The 17748-nt window shown below is 36.6% G+C and overlaps 1 protein-coding gene across 6 annotated transcripts in view; it reads left to right on the top strand.

Annotated features, from left to right (window-relative positions):
* The window catches only part of DYM (dymeclin), a 310625-nt gene that overhangs the window by 167633 nt on the left and 125244 nt on the right, over positions 1–17748 (top strand). The gene's annotated exons all lie outside the window — the stretch shown is intronic.

The raw sequence follows: 17748 nt of genomic DNA, 5'->3' as shown, positions 1-17748 counted from the left end.
CCATACTGTTAGTCAGGTATGATGTTTAAAGGCAGTGTCTTCACTGCCAGTTGATTTAGAGGAAGAAGGAAAAAAACTCCATGACTACTTTCTGGAAAAGAGCAGCCGTTTAAAATTGAAATAGATCTTTTCAGGTGAAGAAGCATAAAAAACTTCAGACTCTGCAGTTATATCTAAGCAAAAACACTTTGTTTACTAGGAATGAAAGACAGTGTGACATCTAAAGTGGCAGAGCCTTTTCCTGGTAGCAGAAAAATTTTAGACTCTCACAGTGATGTTGATCAGATTCTTATTCAGTCAGTTTCGACACTTTTACAAAGTGAAAAAAATCCGGGATAGAAAAGCAAGTGGGATAACAGAGTCAATTCTTATGTATATAATATAGAAGAATTTATCAAACTAAAGCCAGTGACTTTCAACTGACTTATATAAAGTAGGTGAATATCAGGTAAGTGAATTCTCCTTGGAACTGGAGAGAGAACATAGAGCTTTACTAATCACTGAACCTCTTACTTGGGCAGCATAATTGATCTTGTCCTTGTTTACCAAGTTCCTTAAAGTCAATTGATTATAAATGTTCATCGCACTTATAAATACCTTCATAGCAACGCCTAGATGAGCGTTTGATCAAACGGCTGGGCCCTGTGGCCTGGCCAAGTTGGCACATAAAGTTACCATCATGCTGTGCTGCTTCTGTTTTTTCTTTATGTGTCTTCACATGCATCATATCCATCCTACCAGAATGTAAGCCTCCTGGGGGGGAGACCCTGTATCTTATTCCTTATCACACACCTTAGAGCGCCTCGTACCTGGCGCATCGGTCATTAATGCTGGTTGCAACAGGCTTTACCGTTTGCCACTCGTGCCAGCGTGCCACTAGACTCCAGAGTCACACCCCTCACTTCGCAGGAACAGACAGGAGAGAGATACACTGTCAACCGGGAAGATAAAAGGAGATGGAAGGGAAAGGACCAGGCAGACAAAGTAGGGAGGAACGGAAGTGAAAAGCTGGGAGGGGGGATGAAGGTAGCCTGTGGCTAGAGCAGCGTGCGATTCCTGAGCCCCTTCACCTGATTCCGGCCGACTTAAATCCACACTCAGGTTCCCAGTCGCTGTAGCATTGCTTTCCTATTTTCCATTTCCTCTGTCAGCACCTTTCCTCAGAGGACTGCTTCAGCCCATCCCTGCTCCATCCCGGTCCTTTCTCATTCTCAGGAGGTTGTTCAGTCCTCTCAGCTGAGATTTAAGGCATTAACCCTCTGAAGGGAATGTTTTTCAATACAAAGCCCCCTCTTCAGGACAGAAAGCCTTTAGGATGCATTGGTAAGGAAATTTCAGGCCCTGGTAGGCCCAAGTTCACAGGTCGGGGAGCGTTCTGATGCCAAGAACAGGTAGGACGTTTTTGAAATGCTGCCCCCTTGCAGCCTGTCCCTTCTCAGACAGTCTCCCATCTTCTCTCATCTCATAACAGGGCTGTTGCACCAGAGGTGCGTGCTGCCTCTTGGCCTCCAAATTCTGCCAGGCCCTGTCCACGTTTTCTGAACAGCAAAAAAGAAATGCAGTGGTTAGGGACATGCGTTCTAGAGCCGTGGTTCCTCCTTCCCTACTGGCTTTACATCCTGGCTAGTCTGGCTGGCTGGTCTGGGACAGTGAACAGGAAACTCTTCCATTCAGGAAGATTTCAGAACGTGGGTGGGATTTGCATAAAAGGAGCTATCTGGTCACCTTTGGCGTGTTCATCTGCAAGTCACTAACATCCCGAGTACACAATGACACATGGTCAAGTATGATCTAGTTTCTGTAGTGGAAGGATCTCTCTTTCAACAGAACTACATGATATGGAAGGACAAACCAAGCCAAATGTCTGAAAGGAGCAGTCACAGACTTACTTCACAACCTCAGATAGCTTTTGGTTATGCAGAATATTTAAAATGTAATTCAATGCCTAAAGAGAAATGTACGCTTATTCCTTAAGAAAGAATTTTACCTTAATCTATCATGAATTATTGCGGTAGGTAGAAATTTCAGTCATTTTACTATAAACTACTTTCCAGTGTAAGAATTCTTTTTACAGCATCCCTGAGAGAGAGTTTCTGGGTGCTTCCACTGCAGAAGGTGGTGGAGTTCTTGCTGTTCCATTGCTAGAAAGATTTGTTAAGTCTGCCTGCCGATAACTTTCGTGTATTGGTCTGGCTCTGCTCGAGAGAAACACACAAATGTATAAACTTTGCTACTCATGAGAGCCCATCAGGTTTTTTTAAACATTTATCATGACACCCCTTGATCTTTTTTCTTTAGCTTAAATAGCCTGGTTATGTTAGCCATTCCTGAAACAGACGCTGTCTCGATTATTCAGCCTTCTTCTCGTCTTCCTGGATGGTTATATTTGTCATCACCCATCACAAACTTTGGTACCCAGAATTGGATACAATAATTCAGTTTTATAATTTTGGCTTTTATAAACCCAAACTATATAAATTATATACTGAATTATAGTTATAAATCACACTCTTGTTAATTTGTCCTAAGACAAACTACACTGACTTTTTAAAGCAAACACACCTTGGTTCATGTAAAATTCCTAGATCTTTTCACAGGAACACACATCTCCTTAGACTTGTTGCACATTCAATTTTTTGAGCCTAATTGCAGGGCTTTACATTTATTCTTACTTTAGTGTATTGATTTTATCCTGTCTTTCTCTGTGTCATACTTTATGAAGCTATAAGCCTTTCAGACCTGGTAGCTTCTCCTGTTTGTCCTCACAAGCATTGAGATCAACTCTCAAATTACTACCCAAAGGGTTGACATCTGTGGAAATCAAATTTAGAATTTTAAGTGAGCATTTGAGAATTTTAATTCATCACTTACATAACTATATGAGTCAGATGTTTTGACTGCCTGAATCTTTAGGTCTAATTTCAAGTTCTGCTTTCTTAGGTTTCCAGGTGGTGAATAAGTCTTATGACAAATCTGTGAAAAGAAAATACTTATTTTCCTTTACTTTTAAGTGATTGTATATTTAATTTACATAATTTGCTGATGTGAAAAATATAGCTACTAATACTATTTTTTTCCTAATACTGTTTTATTGGGCCTGAGACAAGAGAAACTAAGGAAAAGGTTATTGTTGGGATGATTCTGTTTTAGTGGCGTCACTTACTTTGAGTTTTAATTAAACTTAAGGTTTTGGTTTGTTGCTACCTTCTGCTGGAAAGCTGAGAAGAAACATCTGTGATGTTTAAAAATTATTTTCTAACACATACTAATTTAAAAACAATCTTTCTCTTATAATTTTAAGCATGTTAGCCCTGAAGTCCTTGGCTAGTTAACATGTCACCAGAGTCACTGGTTCCTGACATTTCAGGGGATTATAGAGCTCTTGTAGAATCTATAGAAAATTCAGAGTTACATGCAACTGATTTAGTTAGAAAATTACATAGAGTTGGTGTAAAAAAGGTCCTCTCTGCTTCCCAAAAGTCTGAGCTGGTCCAGCAGCTCTGCCCTGTATAATTTTAAAGACTCAGAATCCTCGTTTCTTGTGCTCCGCCACCTCCTGTGTCTTGCCCTCATCCCAAAAGTCTGGAATGGCTTACCACGCATTCTGCATTCTAACCAGCTGGAGGGTAGAAGGGACTGAGGTGGAAGTACATTCCCGTTTTGATGGCATCATACTTATCACTAAGTTTTAAAGGCCAAAACTCAGTTACAGACTATCCAACAACCTGCTCGAGAGGCCAGAAAGAGTCCTTGGCTGAATGGTCATGTGATCTGCTAAAAATTCTCTTGTCTGGTGAGATGGGAGACGTTGTAGGGACAGCTGACAGTCTCTGCCACTAGGAGTTCCTGTCCTGGGTAATGAGATTAACAGATGTTAAATCAGTGCCTGCTGTGGGATTAGTCCTATGTCAGGCAGCAAGAGGGTTTCATTGGTAAAAAACCATTGCCTTATACTGTTAAATATAAAATTATTAATTTGTGAAAAGAGATCTCTTCTGAGAAGGGGATCTGAAGTGACTTCAGACAAGTCAGATTTGAGCGAGAACTTAATGGTTAAGTGATGTTTGATTAGGAGAGCAGGTACTGAAACCTACAGCACAGGAGTTCACAGGTGGGAAAGCACACAATCTGTTCTGGGGACAGTAAATTTAGGGTAGTCTGGCGGAAGCAGATTCATATATGGGATAAATCAGTATTGCAAATAGTTACATTGCCTCAGGCTATGCTCCGGAGAGCCTGGAATGCCAGAGTGGGATATTTTGTATGTTTATTTTTTGCTTGTTTCCTTTTTGGAGTTTTTTGTTTGTGTGTGTGTGGATTTCTATAGGCATTGGGTTTTACTTAGTGTTTTTGAGCATGAGTGTTAAAAAGGTCAGAACATGCTCCATATGATGATTATAGTGTATTTATTTTATGTTTTTAAACTTTTTTATTGAGTTATAGTCATTTTACAATGTTGTGGATTATAGTGTATTTAAAAGGATTTCAGGGGCAAGATCTGCATGTAGGTAATAGATCAACACAGTGACTACCTGATTGTAGCAGTGGAGAAGCAGAAAGAAGCAAGCGATACAAGTGATTTTTGAAAAAGATTTGGAGAACTGTGTCAAGAGAACACCAACACTGAGATGGTTTATGAACTATTAGTAGTAAGTCTAACATTACTTTGATCCAGGTAGTTCTCATGCAGGTGTTTAGTAAGTACTGTCTGTGTGGCTCATGGTTTATGCTGTTATGTTAGAAACATTCTTATTACCAGTACTCAATATTGAAGGCTTATGGAATCTGTTTGGTAAAAGGTTGAGTTTTTTTCAAGAGTAAAGACTTTTTAAACTGTCTTAACCATTTAGAACATTGTTTTAATATACTAAAGATGTGATGTAATACTCGATCCTGGGTTATTTTCCTTCCAATGATAAGGCGCATAGGTAAGATAAAGAATGGTGAAATATAGTAGATTTCTATAAAGAAATATCTACCAAAAGTCATTAAAATGTTGATATCATGGAATTTTTCCTAAGGAAAGAATTATATTTAGCAACAAAATAAGGGAATGATTGAGTAAACTATATTCTGTCAACTCAATGGAGTATTTTGCAGCCATTAAAAATAAAAGGAAAAATATATAGAAATATGGAAAGCACTTGATATAATGTTAAGTGAAAAAAGAGTATAAAGTTATTTAGTGCTGTTAAAACAACAGCATAAAATTATATGCATATGGGCAAAAAATAGATAATGTATAAAATAGTTATATTACATTCATATACATGACATTCTTTTAAAAATAAGGGGTTTTTTGCATTTAAAAATTATGCAAATTTAAGTTATAAGTTTCCCCTCTTTTTCTATGCACTCCTTCCACTGCCCCAAGTAAAACCACCACAGGACTTTTCTCTGTCCACTCCACCATGTCATTTTATTAATTGTCAAAGACCTGCGGTGGCTTATGGGAATAGATACGAGTTTCCTGATCTGTGATCATAGAAAATTTCTCCCATGGCTTGTGTTAGAATTTTTAAAGATTCTTTTTTTTTTTTTCCTTTTTAACTGAATGGGTTTTATAATTCTAAGCACAACATTAAGTCATTTCTTTATCAAAACTGTAGCATTTTCAACTTAGGAGTCCTTTTTGCCCATGTGGTATGTCTTATATTGGGGTTTAAAAAAATTGCATCTGGTGCTATTTTATTGCTTTGAAAGGACTGCATCTTCAGTCTGAATTCAGAATAACATTCTAATGAGTTTCCTCAAAAGAGGTTTTTTTTTTTTCATTACTGAAACAGTCTTGTCATAGTATATGCATGCCACTCACTAAATCTGTAATGAATAAATATGTGAAGCCATAGTAATAATTTTTCATGCATATGATACTGTCTTAATAATTCTGTTGTGGCTATGTGCTTTATTGATTTTTGTGCCACTTCTCTGGCATGAAATGAAATGTATTATCCCACTTAAGCCATTATGGTTTCCTTTTGAATTACATATTCACTACTTGATCTTGTCATCAAGCTTATCCCATTTTCTGTAGTGCGGTGTTCTGTCTTAAGATATGCTACTTTAAACAAGTTATTACTGTATAGTGTGGGGAACTATATTCAACATCTTGTAGTAATCTATAATTAAAAAGAATATGAAAAGGAATATATGTATGTACATGTATGACTGAAACATTATGCTGTACGCCAGAAATTGACACAACATTGTAAACTGACTCTACTTCAATTTAAAAAAAAGTTTACTACTTTAGTACTCAGTGCTGTATAAATCAAAGTAGGATAGGTAAATTCAGATCAGAAGAGTTGGGAAGAATAAACAACTAAAAAATAAAAACCACTGTTGTAATTTAGTATGTTTTCTGGTTCAGGGGTTTGGAGTTCTCTTTTTTCTTTCAGAAATTACAGGAATGAATCGTTGTTGTGCATTCTGGACAAGAGAAGAGGGTAAAGCGTAAAGCTTGGCAAGCAAGCCCAGCCACCGTCTTCGCTTGGTCTCAGAGCTCAGGTGTAGACAGCTTTCCCCTACACCCTTCTCTTCGCTTCCCTGACCGCATACTCCTGGCTTTCTTCCCACTGTTTTGCCATTTCTTTTTAGGTTCTTTTAAGAAAACACTAGAATTCCTTAAGGCTTGATCCTAAGATCCTCCTCTCTTTTCACTTAAAACTCTTATCTGAGGCATTTTCTATGAGAAATAGAAATAGGCATCTATGTCTCTGACTTTCCATGTCTTCCAAGCTCCATGCTTCTCAAGTTGATAACTCCAGCTGCAATTCTGAGCCCCAGTCCCATACTGTCAGCCGTCCTCATGTTAACATCACCACTCTCACCTCTCACGTGCTCCATCTCCCCGTGAACTCTTAACCTTTCTCTATTAACCTTTTCTTTCTGTTTCTTTCCCTTCTTTCGGAGGCGGCGGACAGGCAGGATGGAAGGGAGGATTTTTTTCGGGGTGCTTGCGAGTTTGGGGGTCGGCGAGGGAGTCTTTGGTGAGGGTCTTGGATTTCTTTCTTCCTTGAGTAGTTTCTTAGGGGAGAGGCGTATTTCTTCTGTTCTTGATTCCTTGCTGCGTTCTTATCTTCTTTCTTTCTTTCTTTCTTTTTCTTTCTTTTCTTTCTTTCTTTCTTTCTTTCTTTCTTTCTTTCTTTCTTAATTTCTTTCTTAATTTCTTTCTTTATATTTGGAGGAGATACTGGGGATTGAACCCAGAACCCCATGCATGTTAAGCATGTGCTTTACCACTTGAGCTATACCCTCCCCCATTAACCTTTTCTTTTAGTCTCCTCCATCTCAGTAAATGGTGTCTCCATTCATCCAGTTACTTATGCGCATCACATGAGAATCTTCAACATTTTCTTTCCCTCACCCCCTACATCCATCCTCACTCAATTTGTTTTATTTCTGCATCCAAAATGTGAATGGAATCTGTCTTCTTTTCTCTGCCAGCCACTCTGGCTCAAACCATTTTATTTCACACCTGGACAGAGAAAACCTGTCTGGTTCCTCATCTAGCAAACATCTTCAAGTAATCTAAATCCAGTTATTGTTCTTGCTCAAAAACCTTCAGTTGGGTTCATTTTGCCCTTAGAATGGTACATTCTCTAACTACAACAGTTCTTTTCTAAGATTTGCTTACCCCACTTCCATCTTTGGGCTTTTTATGCACTCTTTCCTGTCTAGAATGTTCTTTTCCCTGTGTTATATTTCTTACACTTGTTACTTCCTCAGACAGACTTTCCCTTATCCTCAAATCCATTTTTATGTTTAACACTACGTTTTCTCTCACATACACTTTCTTTTTCTCTCTGTCTCTCTGAGTAGACTGTAAGCTCCATGAGGGCAGAAAATATATACTGTTTATCCACTAATCCCTAGCACCTAATATGATACTTAAATATGCAATAGGTGCTTCATATTTGCTGAGAATAGATGATTTTAGTTTATTACAATTAACTTTTTGCAGACTTACCCAGTCTAATAATGACCACTTCTTCAGAGGTTACTTGGCCAGAAGCAGTAAGATGACAATCCTATTATAATGCTGCTACATCCTTAAAATGGCATTCAAGGTAGCATCATTAGGTAATGAAGTATTCTTGTCATGTTTCTACAGATATGCAGTAAAACTGCCTGCCAAAGGGAGGCTCCTCAATTCATCTGGAAATTGTGAAATTGCATTGCTTTTTCCTCTCAGTTAAATATTTTATAAATTTTCCACCTTTTGGGTTTATTTGGTAAACCATGACCATCAAAGCAATATCAACATGGTTTGAAAGACGCTCATAAAATTGCAAAAATAATGTTTTCTGTGGTGGCTTTAGCTCTGCAGAAAAAGACTCAGAGGAAACAGTAAAATTATTTTACATTAAATTTTGCCTCTTGAAATTTAAGCATATTACTGCACATGAGAATAATACACGGCATTTCAAATAATTTGAAAATAGGGTAGTTCTTACAAGCTTTACCCCCCCACACCCAAAAAGTTTTCCTTTGGTATAAATGAATTATGGAAGCTAGTAGTTGTAACAGTAGTAACAGAATGAAGTTTCAGAAATATAGGTAAGAAATTTTTTAAAAATCACTGTATGTATTAAAAATTCTGTTTAAATTTGACACAACATTGTAAAATGATTATAAATCAATAAAAAATGTTAAAAAAAAAAGTTGACTAGGTAATGGAGATGCAACTCACCCATAAACAAAAAAAAAATTCTGTTTAACTTCCTTTTTAATTCAAAATTATGTAGTAAAGAAGCAAACATGCATTATATTATGCCTAATTGGAAACGTTAAGAAAAATATTTTCAGTGTGTTACTTATAAGAACATTGGTAAGATTTTTTGAAGATCAACAGAAACATTAAAACTCTGCTCAAAATAAATGTTATACTAGCCTGCCATGGTGATCGGCACTTAACTGTCACCAAGGCAGACGTACTGTGCAATTTGTTACCCAAAGGGAGGATATTTAGATTAAATCAGTAAAATATAACGAAAGATACTTAGTAAAACATTGTTTTAATTGGCAAATTGGATTTAATGTAAATTAAAATTCTCTGCTCTTCCGAGGACACTAGGAGAAAATATCGAAGTTCATATATATAAAAACACTTCCAAAAGGAGACATAAAAAATGGTTAATAAAAAAAGAAAATTAGAAGAGTTCTAGATAAGTAAAATTTTAATTTGAGAAGGTGTCATGAAAATTTTGGCATATGGAAATAAAATAAGAAAGGAATGGTAGAATCTTAGGAAAAGAACAGTATGAAATTCTTACTTGATCCAAAAAAAATGGTAATCTTTTTTTCCACCAAATGCTCTTGTTAGTAAAGGAAGCACTGAAGTCTTAGTTGATGTACCTGGGGTGCATAGTTGTGACCAGAGTTCCTGAAGATGAACACTTAAACAACAAAAATACAATTTCTCATGCAGTTTAGACTATGTTTAGAGGATCTGGAATGGATACAAAGTTCCCCAAATTGGGTGCTCTTTCCCTGGGGCTGCCATTTGCAGGGAATTTCATGTACATATTCAGACATGCAGACTTGCATAACTGCTTATTACAGAAATATTCTTAGTTACTAAATGTCTAAGAGACTTAAACATACAGGGTTTCCCGTATATGGAAGAAAAGTGATTTCACCCATTCCCCATGCCTTGGCACGTCATGATGCCAGCCTTACATTTATTTGACTTTCAGAATTTAAATGGGTGATGATGTAAATCAGAAGTTAATGTTTCACCTACTGGCACTAAGTAACTAAATCATCATACTCAGGATGAGAAAGGTAAATCCTTTTCAGTTTGGCCACAGAGTGGGAACGACATTTATTGTAATCCTATCCCTCTAAGTAGATTGACAACAAAATGATTTATTTCTGTCTTACAAAAGATGAGGAATTAGAGGGGAACATAGAAAAGTTAAAAGGTTTGGCGGAGATCACAAAGCTAGAAATAGAATCCAAGTCTCTGGAGATCAAAGTTTCATCTTACTGAATGTCACAGCATTATAAAGTGGAATAAATATATCTCACTATACATGTGCTTAATGAATTCTCAATAGATAGCTTCTCCAATTTTTAAAAAATTTTATATCTTGAGATTTTTACATTTCAGTTCAATCCTGTTATAGTTCAATTTTCTGTCTTAAAGATTTGAGCTAGATGGGAGTTGAAGAGTTACTGCTTCTCATAGGCATTTTTTCCATGTGCATTCTTATATTGATCTTAAACTAGAATCAGATATGTTCCAAGAGGTGCTTGTTTTGCACGACAATTCTACAAACTAGCAGTCTGTAAGAGGCAGTTCATTAAAAATTAATTTTTAAATGAACTTTAGATGTACTGTATAGATTTGCTAAAGGCTGCATATTAGAGCATACATACAAAATATTTTCTTTGCCCAGTAGTGGTGATAATAGCTAATATTTATTGAGCTCTCTTACTCTGTAATGGACACTATTCTAATTACTGTTTTTAATTCTCAAAGCAACCCTGTGAGACAGTTAATATTATTATCTCAATTTTGTAGATGAGGAAACTGATGCAGAATGATTTCAAGATGGTAAAGCCAGTATTGAAACTGAAGTCTTCTAGCTGTAAAAGCTACACTCGTAGCCTTATACTGCCTCCTAAGAAGCTTTTTAATAATAGCATGATTTCATTACGCCCTTGAAATCATTTTAGCCCATCTTTGAGCCCAGCACAAATCTGATACTATTTGACAATTATACATTTTAAAATATTTGTGTTTAAATTCTTGAACTTCTCTGCCCATACAAAATTTCACTTGGCAATAGTTTATAAAACTGGCTAAAATTTAAAATTGAAGTGCAGACTGTAAAAACAGAAGAAACTCAAAACTGTATTTCTTGGTCCTCTAAATTCTATAGGTACCATTTAGTCTGGTTTGTACTCTCTAAACATGCAGTGTCTCCTGTTTTTCAAATCTGCTGATTAGTAGATTACAAGTTTCATAGTGTTGTATCCCAAATGTCTAAGTTTGGTTTTAATTTTTGCTATAGGCTTGATTTTTTTTTTCCTTCTCAAGGTAATAGTAGATACAAGCTATTCTGAAGAGGTTTTTAACCAGATTTCACAAAGTAAGCATTTATAGGCTGATTTTCAAGGTAACTCAAAGGATATGTTTTTCATTTTACTTACCACTGGGGGAAAAAATAAGAGCAATTAGCAACTGAATATAATTTCCAGTAGTGACTAAAAGTCTTAATAGCTTCCTTGTTACTCCTCTTGTTTAGTGACTAACAAGTGGGTCATCTTTCTGACTTTGAATAAACAAATAAGCAGAAGCTTTCCTGGGGATTTTGAAAAATAGTTACTATTCATATATGAATATTTTTAATACAGATAACATGTACATATACTTTAAAATGTTTGTTACTTTTAAGCTTATTCTTGGTGTATCTCATGTTGATACCAGTAATTCCTTTTCCCGATGTGCATTTATTTTCAGGTAGCACGTACTAGAAGGCAGTAGGAAGCTCAAGTCCGTTTTATTCAAGACAGTAGAAGTTTTGCTCTCTGGTATCTGCTTCCTGGCGCAGAGTGGTTGTGGCAGCACTGAGAATCTGGGCAGAGTCTTGTTGTGTCTTGTGGGGGTGGGTCCACCTTTTAGGATTTATGTAACATCCTTCAGTCCTAAACTTCCAAAATCACGTTCAAAGATGGGTGCAACTACATATAATAATATTTTAGTATCTTTTCTGTAAAATGTTAGAAAATAAAGGTTAACAAATTAACCTATAACCAGTGAATACATAGCTGCAGATAAATTTATTTCTGCGTATGCAGGGAAAAAAGTGCATTTGGGGAATACTTTTCATAGTTCAGCTGATGTACAGTAGCTTCTGGGTTCCTCTTACAGGTAGACAGCATCGTTGTAGATTAAAAACGGGTCAGTACAACATAACGGACCGTCGTCTGTTCTGTGGGCTTTTTAATTCTTGCTGTTTTCTTGTCCCTGCATAACAGTATATTACTGTAGCAGGCAAGATACCGAGGCAATGTGTTGTGATAGTCTAGTTTAAAGGAAAGAAAAGAGCTTTGATTTTCGTTCTTTTTTAAATATTCCTTCTCAAGAATCACTGCCTTGGTTTCTGTTCTGACGCTGAGCAGCAAACGCAAGACTTGTTTCTAGGCTACCAAATTTTGCATGACTCCTGGTGTGACTATGGTAGGAGTTTGTGGTATTTCCTGTTACCATGGTTTAGAGAAATTTTATTTTACTCTTACTCTCTTGTTTTCTAGTTCCTGCCTCCCTCTTGTGAATATAATGATGATAATAGTAACTTGCTTATACATTGAGTCTGTATACATTAATAACTTGTTGTTCCACTAAGAGATGACCCACTGGAGCTAGAATCCTGGTATAGAGAGGCCCTGGTTGCAAACTTGTAAATGTAATTCACATATAAATGTTTCTTTTAAGGGAGACTGAAGTCAATTTGGCTGTAATTTGCAATGCCTGTTACAGCCAAAATGGTGGTTGTTTTGTTCTGCTATCATGGGACTATTACCCGAAACAGTAAATTGAAGTCTTAAAATTATTGCTTTGTTAACTAACTCAGCTCTGGTGTATTTGAATTCTTGGATTTGAATTTGTTGGCACATGGCTTAAATCACTGCTTTTTTATGTATTGGGGGATGGGTACATATTTATATGAGTCAGGGTTCTTTAGCTTTGAGAATTAAAAAGAATCAATAAATTGTCTTCTCAGAGGGTAATGTGGCATTATTTGTTTACAGCATGTGGAAATTTGACATGCCTCCCCATAACCAAAACCACAGAACTCACTTTCCCAACACATGTCGTATACTTTAGCATAACGAAGTTGTATATGCTATCATGTTATTCCCAATCTGGTTCCGGGGTAAGCCGCATTCTCTGATTTTGTGTATTTTCAGAAGCTGATTTTCCCTCTTACGTAATCAAGTGACATTTCTTCTGATGACTTGCATTTGTGTCATTGCAGTAGTTACTTCCTTGCCTATTAATATTTGTTATTCAGATTTTCTCTGAGGAGAGTTGAGTTTTCATTTTAAATTTTTGGGTGTTATCTCATGAAAAATATCTTTTTTCTGTTGTCTTGTTTCAGCTTTGAATTTTAATTCATTGTTGTTTTAAACAAACCACGATGTTCAAAAATTATAGAACTAATCATCTTCCTTCCTGAATGTAAAATAGCACTGGAAAACAATATGCAAATGAGATTTTATCATCCATTAGTTCTTTAGACTAGTTCACTAAATATCACTAGTCTTTGGCCTAAAAGAGATGATTTCCCATGGGACATTTTGCTTTTCTGACTTTTTTCTGTAGCATATAAATCTGTCTTTATTGTCGACATAGACAGAGCTCCCCTGTTCAGAACTGGGCAGGTTGTAGGTCGCAGAAGCAGGATAAGACCAGTGTTCCCATTCACTCATCTTCCCCATGAGACTCGCAGTGGGGTTTTTTTTATGTTGTGTATTACCAGTGAATGTGGTCTTTCTGACAATCAAATATCCACATATGACTTTCCCTGTATCTCCTGAAAGCAATGGTTGTTTTTTTATTTTATGATTTTTAGTAAGATCACTTGGATTATGTATTCTCTTTGGTTAATAAGCCCTACTTTTAAATTGTAAAGTTGGTCAGGATTCACTACCTCATAGTAGTGTAATAACAAAAACATTTCAAATTTGAATCTAATGGATTCAGGCCTTAAGTAGGACAGGTGGGTAGATGGGTGATCTCAGGCAGGCCTCACTGACTAAAGTGACTTTTAAAAAGTGATTTGAGGACAGGTATTTGGTGGATCAGTAGGTTGTTTCAAGTGTAGGGGGTGGCATGAAAGAAGATATAGGTGAGAGTGGGCGAGAAAGACAAAGGATTCATTTAGGAGAAAAGAATGGGGATTGGGACAGGGTGTGGGAGGAGATGAGATCAGACATATAAACTGGGAAAGAGTTGTGGAGACGAGAGAAAACTTGTACTTTAAGAAAGCCAACACTGATTAGAAGAAAAAGTATGGTAAACTTACACCCCCCAAAAAAAGAATAATGACAGTTTACTATGTTTCATTGTTTAATAAGACAGTGAATGGGCGGAGCGAAAAATGAAGTGATTATTAAGTGAGTGGCCCTATAATTTATCCTCCAAACCAGGACCCTTAATAGAGTGAAAGGAAACCCTATCTAATAATTTGACTGGGATGAAATGTGTAAACCGGGACGCTCCTGGACAAATCGGGACATCTGGTTATCACATTATTGTTGAATACTTACTTTGAGTTCATTAATAGATCGTAAAGATAGGAAACATTAAAATCCTGAGTTTTGAAAGTGATTTACCATAATATTCCTTAACAAAATAAACTGTAAATAGTTGTAGCAGATTCTGGCCTGGACTAGCAGGACCCATCACTCAGGTTGATTTACTGTGTTTTCATGGCAGTGTGGCGTGGTGCTTGGGTGTTGAGTCAGGCTACCTAGACTTGAGTGCTAGTTCTGCCACTTAATAGCTGGTAATCTTGAGCAAGTAAGATGGAAATAATAGGGAAGCCAGCCTCCCTAGGTTGAGGTCAGATTTAAATACAGTGAGGTATGCAAAACACTTAGCATAATGCTAATGTCACATGCTAAGCAACCAAATTCTGCTATTATTGTTTTTCCCATGATTTCTACAACAACTACTACTGTTTGTATATTGGTGATTAGCATGTTGTCAATGCAAGCTAATTTAAAGTAACAAATACTTTAAGCTTTCTGATGTTGCTGGTAGCTTTCTGCCTTTTATTTGTAATGATAATTCAGTAATTAAAGAAGCAAGTTTGGAAAACTATTTTTCATTCTAGCTTTAATATAATACAACTCACATCTCACCTTGTATCTATTCCAGTTCTTACTTTTCAGTAATAGATTTTCACGGTTGTATTATTGAATTATTGAATACAGTGGCTCTCATTTTGCATTCAGCTAAGTCTTAAAGATGTTTTCAGTAGCATTGTGTTCTTCAAATCCAATTTCTGTTCTGTGGCAGATTGCTGGCTGAAGAGTAATCATTTAATTTTCTGTTTTAATAAGAAAAATTAAACTTAGTTTTGCTGGGGGAGTGTGGTCTTGGCAGCTAAAAATAATGATGTGCTTTAGATCTTTTATACTTTAAATATTCATTTAAAGAGATTCTTGAGGTTTTTTTAGATTACTTTTTTTTTTAATGGGCTTGATTTTATTTTTATTTTTGGGGGGGTTTTTTGGGAGGGGTAGGGTAATTAGGTTATTTTTGGAGAAGTACTGGGGATTGAACCCAGGACCTCATGCATGCTAAGCACATGCTCTACCATTTGAGGTATCCCCTCCCCCCAAGAGATTCTTGAGATTGTTACCAGTAATACAACTTGAACATGCCCTTCTTTTGTCCACTGGCATTCAGTATTCCTTTACCTAGAATATTCTTTCTCCAGATATCTATTCAACTCACACCCTCATTGTCTTCAGGTCTTTACTTAAATACTGCTTCCTCAGTGAAGGCTTCTCTGACTACCCCATCTAAAACCAGTCTCTTTCCACTTTTCATCCTTTCTTTAGCTTTATTTTCATAAATGACAGCTATTTTAGAAGCACTGTGATCATCCCCATACTTCTGAAATATATATATTGCTGGAGTAATTATAAACTCTAACCCTATAATGGAATAAAAATGTGTGTTTCTCTAATACCTAAGTAACCCAGTCCTTAGGGAATTGAGCTTTCTTTTAGAATTGATTGTTTGTTGTTGTTTTTTTGGGGGGAGATAATTAGGTTTATTTCTTTATTTTTATAGGAGGTGCTGGGGATTGAACCCAGGACCTCACTCATGCTAGGCATGTGCTCTAGCACTTGAGCTATCCCCTCCCCTTTTAGAATTGAGATTGCGTATAAACAAGGTTATGGAACATCTGATCTTTTGGTTTGGAGTGAGCTGTGGTGACAATGGCCAAAGGTGAAACAGCAGCACTATTTTAAGTATTAGATCTCTGGAGGAAAGGCAGAAATAATTTTTTTGGAAACAGAAGAGAGAGTTTCCACAGCTAGTCCTTAAGACTCAAGGACCCTAACCTGCCTTCTAGTTGGGAGAGAGGAACTGCCTTGTATTAACCATCTGCCTGTGAGCATTAGTCAACTCAGGCTGCCATAACAAAATATCATAGACTGAGTGATTTATTTAACGAAAATTTATTTTCTCACATTTTTGGAGACTGGAAGTCCAAGATCAGGGTACTAGCAGGATTGGTATCTGGTAAGGGCTCTCGTCTTGAGTTGCAGGTGGCTGCCTTCTGGCTGTGTGCTTATGTGATCTCTTCTTTGAACCCACCTGGAGGGAGAGAGGGGACAAGCTCATGTCTCTTCTTATAGGGACAATAATCCTGTTGGATCAGGGTCCCACCCTTATGACCTCATTCAGCCTTAATTACTTCCTTGTTCCAAATATAGCCACACTGAAGGTCAGGCCAAAACGTATGAGTTTTGAGGGACACATACACTCAGTCCATGGCATACTGCATCCCATATTACTTCTGTTTGAGTTTAGTTGATTAAATAAACATTTTTTGACAGTCTTTTAAATACACAGGCACTAAGCTGGCTACCCGGGAGGTTGAAGTGGCTTATCCTATGCTCAAGAACTTAATATCTTAGTGAGAGAACTAAACGTGGATACAACTAACTAGAAAATGTGATCAGTGGTTTTTTCAGAGTTTAGGGTGAGTAGAAATTTGCCAGTCAGATTTATGTAGGAAAGGGAAGTAAAGGCAAAGAGGTCAGCATGAGCCAAGGCATGGTTGTTCAGGAAATGATGCACAGATCAGTGTGGACAGTGTGTGGAGTGAGGTAGGGAGTGGTGGACCTGAACTAGAAATGTAAAACTACTTTGTAGTGTTTGTCTTCCCTGGTGGTGTCGCCACATTATCTGAAAAAGTAGAGAGTACCTAGTATGTTTTTTTTAAACATTTTTTTATTGAGTTATAGTCATTTTACAATGTTGTGTCAAATTCCAGTGTAGAGCACAATTTTTCAGTTATACATGAACATACATATATTCATTATCACTTTTTTTCCGCTGTGAGAGTACCTAGTATGTTGACTTCTATAGTGAAGAATAATGAAAAGGCAAGGAATGATTGGCACTTATAATCTACAGAAGAGACTAATTGTGCAAATAAAATATAGTAGTACAAAGCATGGAATTAGTGGGATTGTTTTAAGAGAATGAAACTTCCACACAGATTGAACTAAAAGTATACTTAGTGTCATTTTTGAGAAATCAGGGTGAAACTGAAAATACTCTGAATATTTGGGAGTCCCCTAGAGTTGGGAAAAATTATATAATCACAACTTCAAGTAAGGAAAAGTATTAAAAATCTTTGATTTTCTCCAGCATTCCATAAGTTTCGATAGAAAATTTCTAAAACTATGCATTTTTTTTCATGTAAGTATTTAAAAATCACTGTTCACTTCCAAATAAGATAAAGTAACAGAGAGTGGATTTACTCCTCTGCCTGAAGTAACAACAGAACAGACAAAATATATGAAATTTATTGAGCATCAGGCAATAAAGGGAACAATCCCTGAGGGGTGGGAGACAGAAGGAGGTGATCCCTCTGGCTATCACAGGATACCATTATAAGAGAATTTCTAGGGCACTGCTCAGAATTATAGCTAGTAAGTCAACAAGTGGAGTCACAAAAAACCTCACTTAATCCAAAAGAAGAT

This window comes from Camelus ferus, chromosome 30 (assembly GCF_009834535.1).
Source record: "Camelus ferus isolate YT-003-E chromosome 30, BCGSAC_Cfer_1.0, whole genome shotgun sequence".
In the NCBI taxonomy this organism is placed as follows: Eukaryota; Metazoa; Chordata; class Mammalia; order Artiodactyla; family Camelidae; genus Camelus; species Camelus ferus.
Note: the sequence above shows the minus strand (reverse complement) of the source record. Positions and strands in the feature narration are given on the sequence as shown.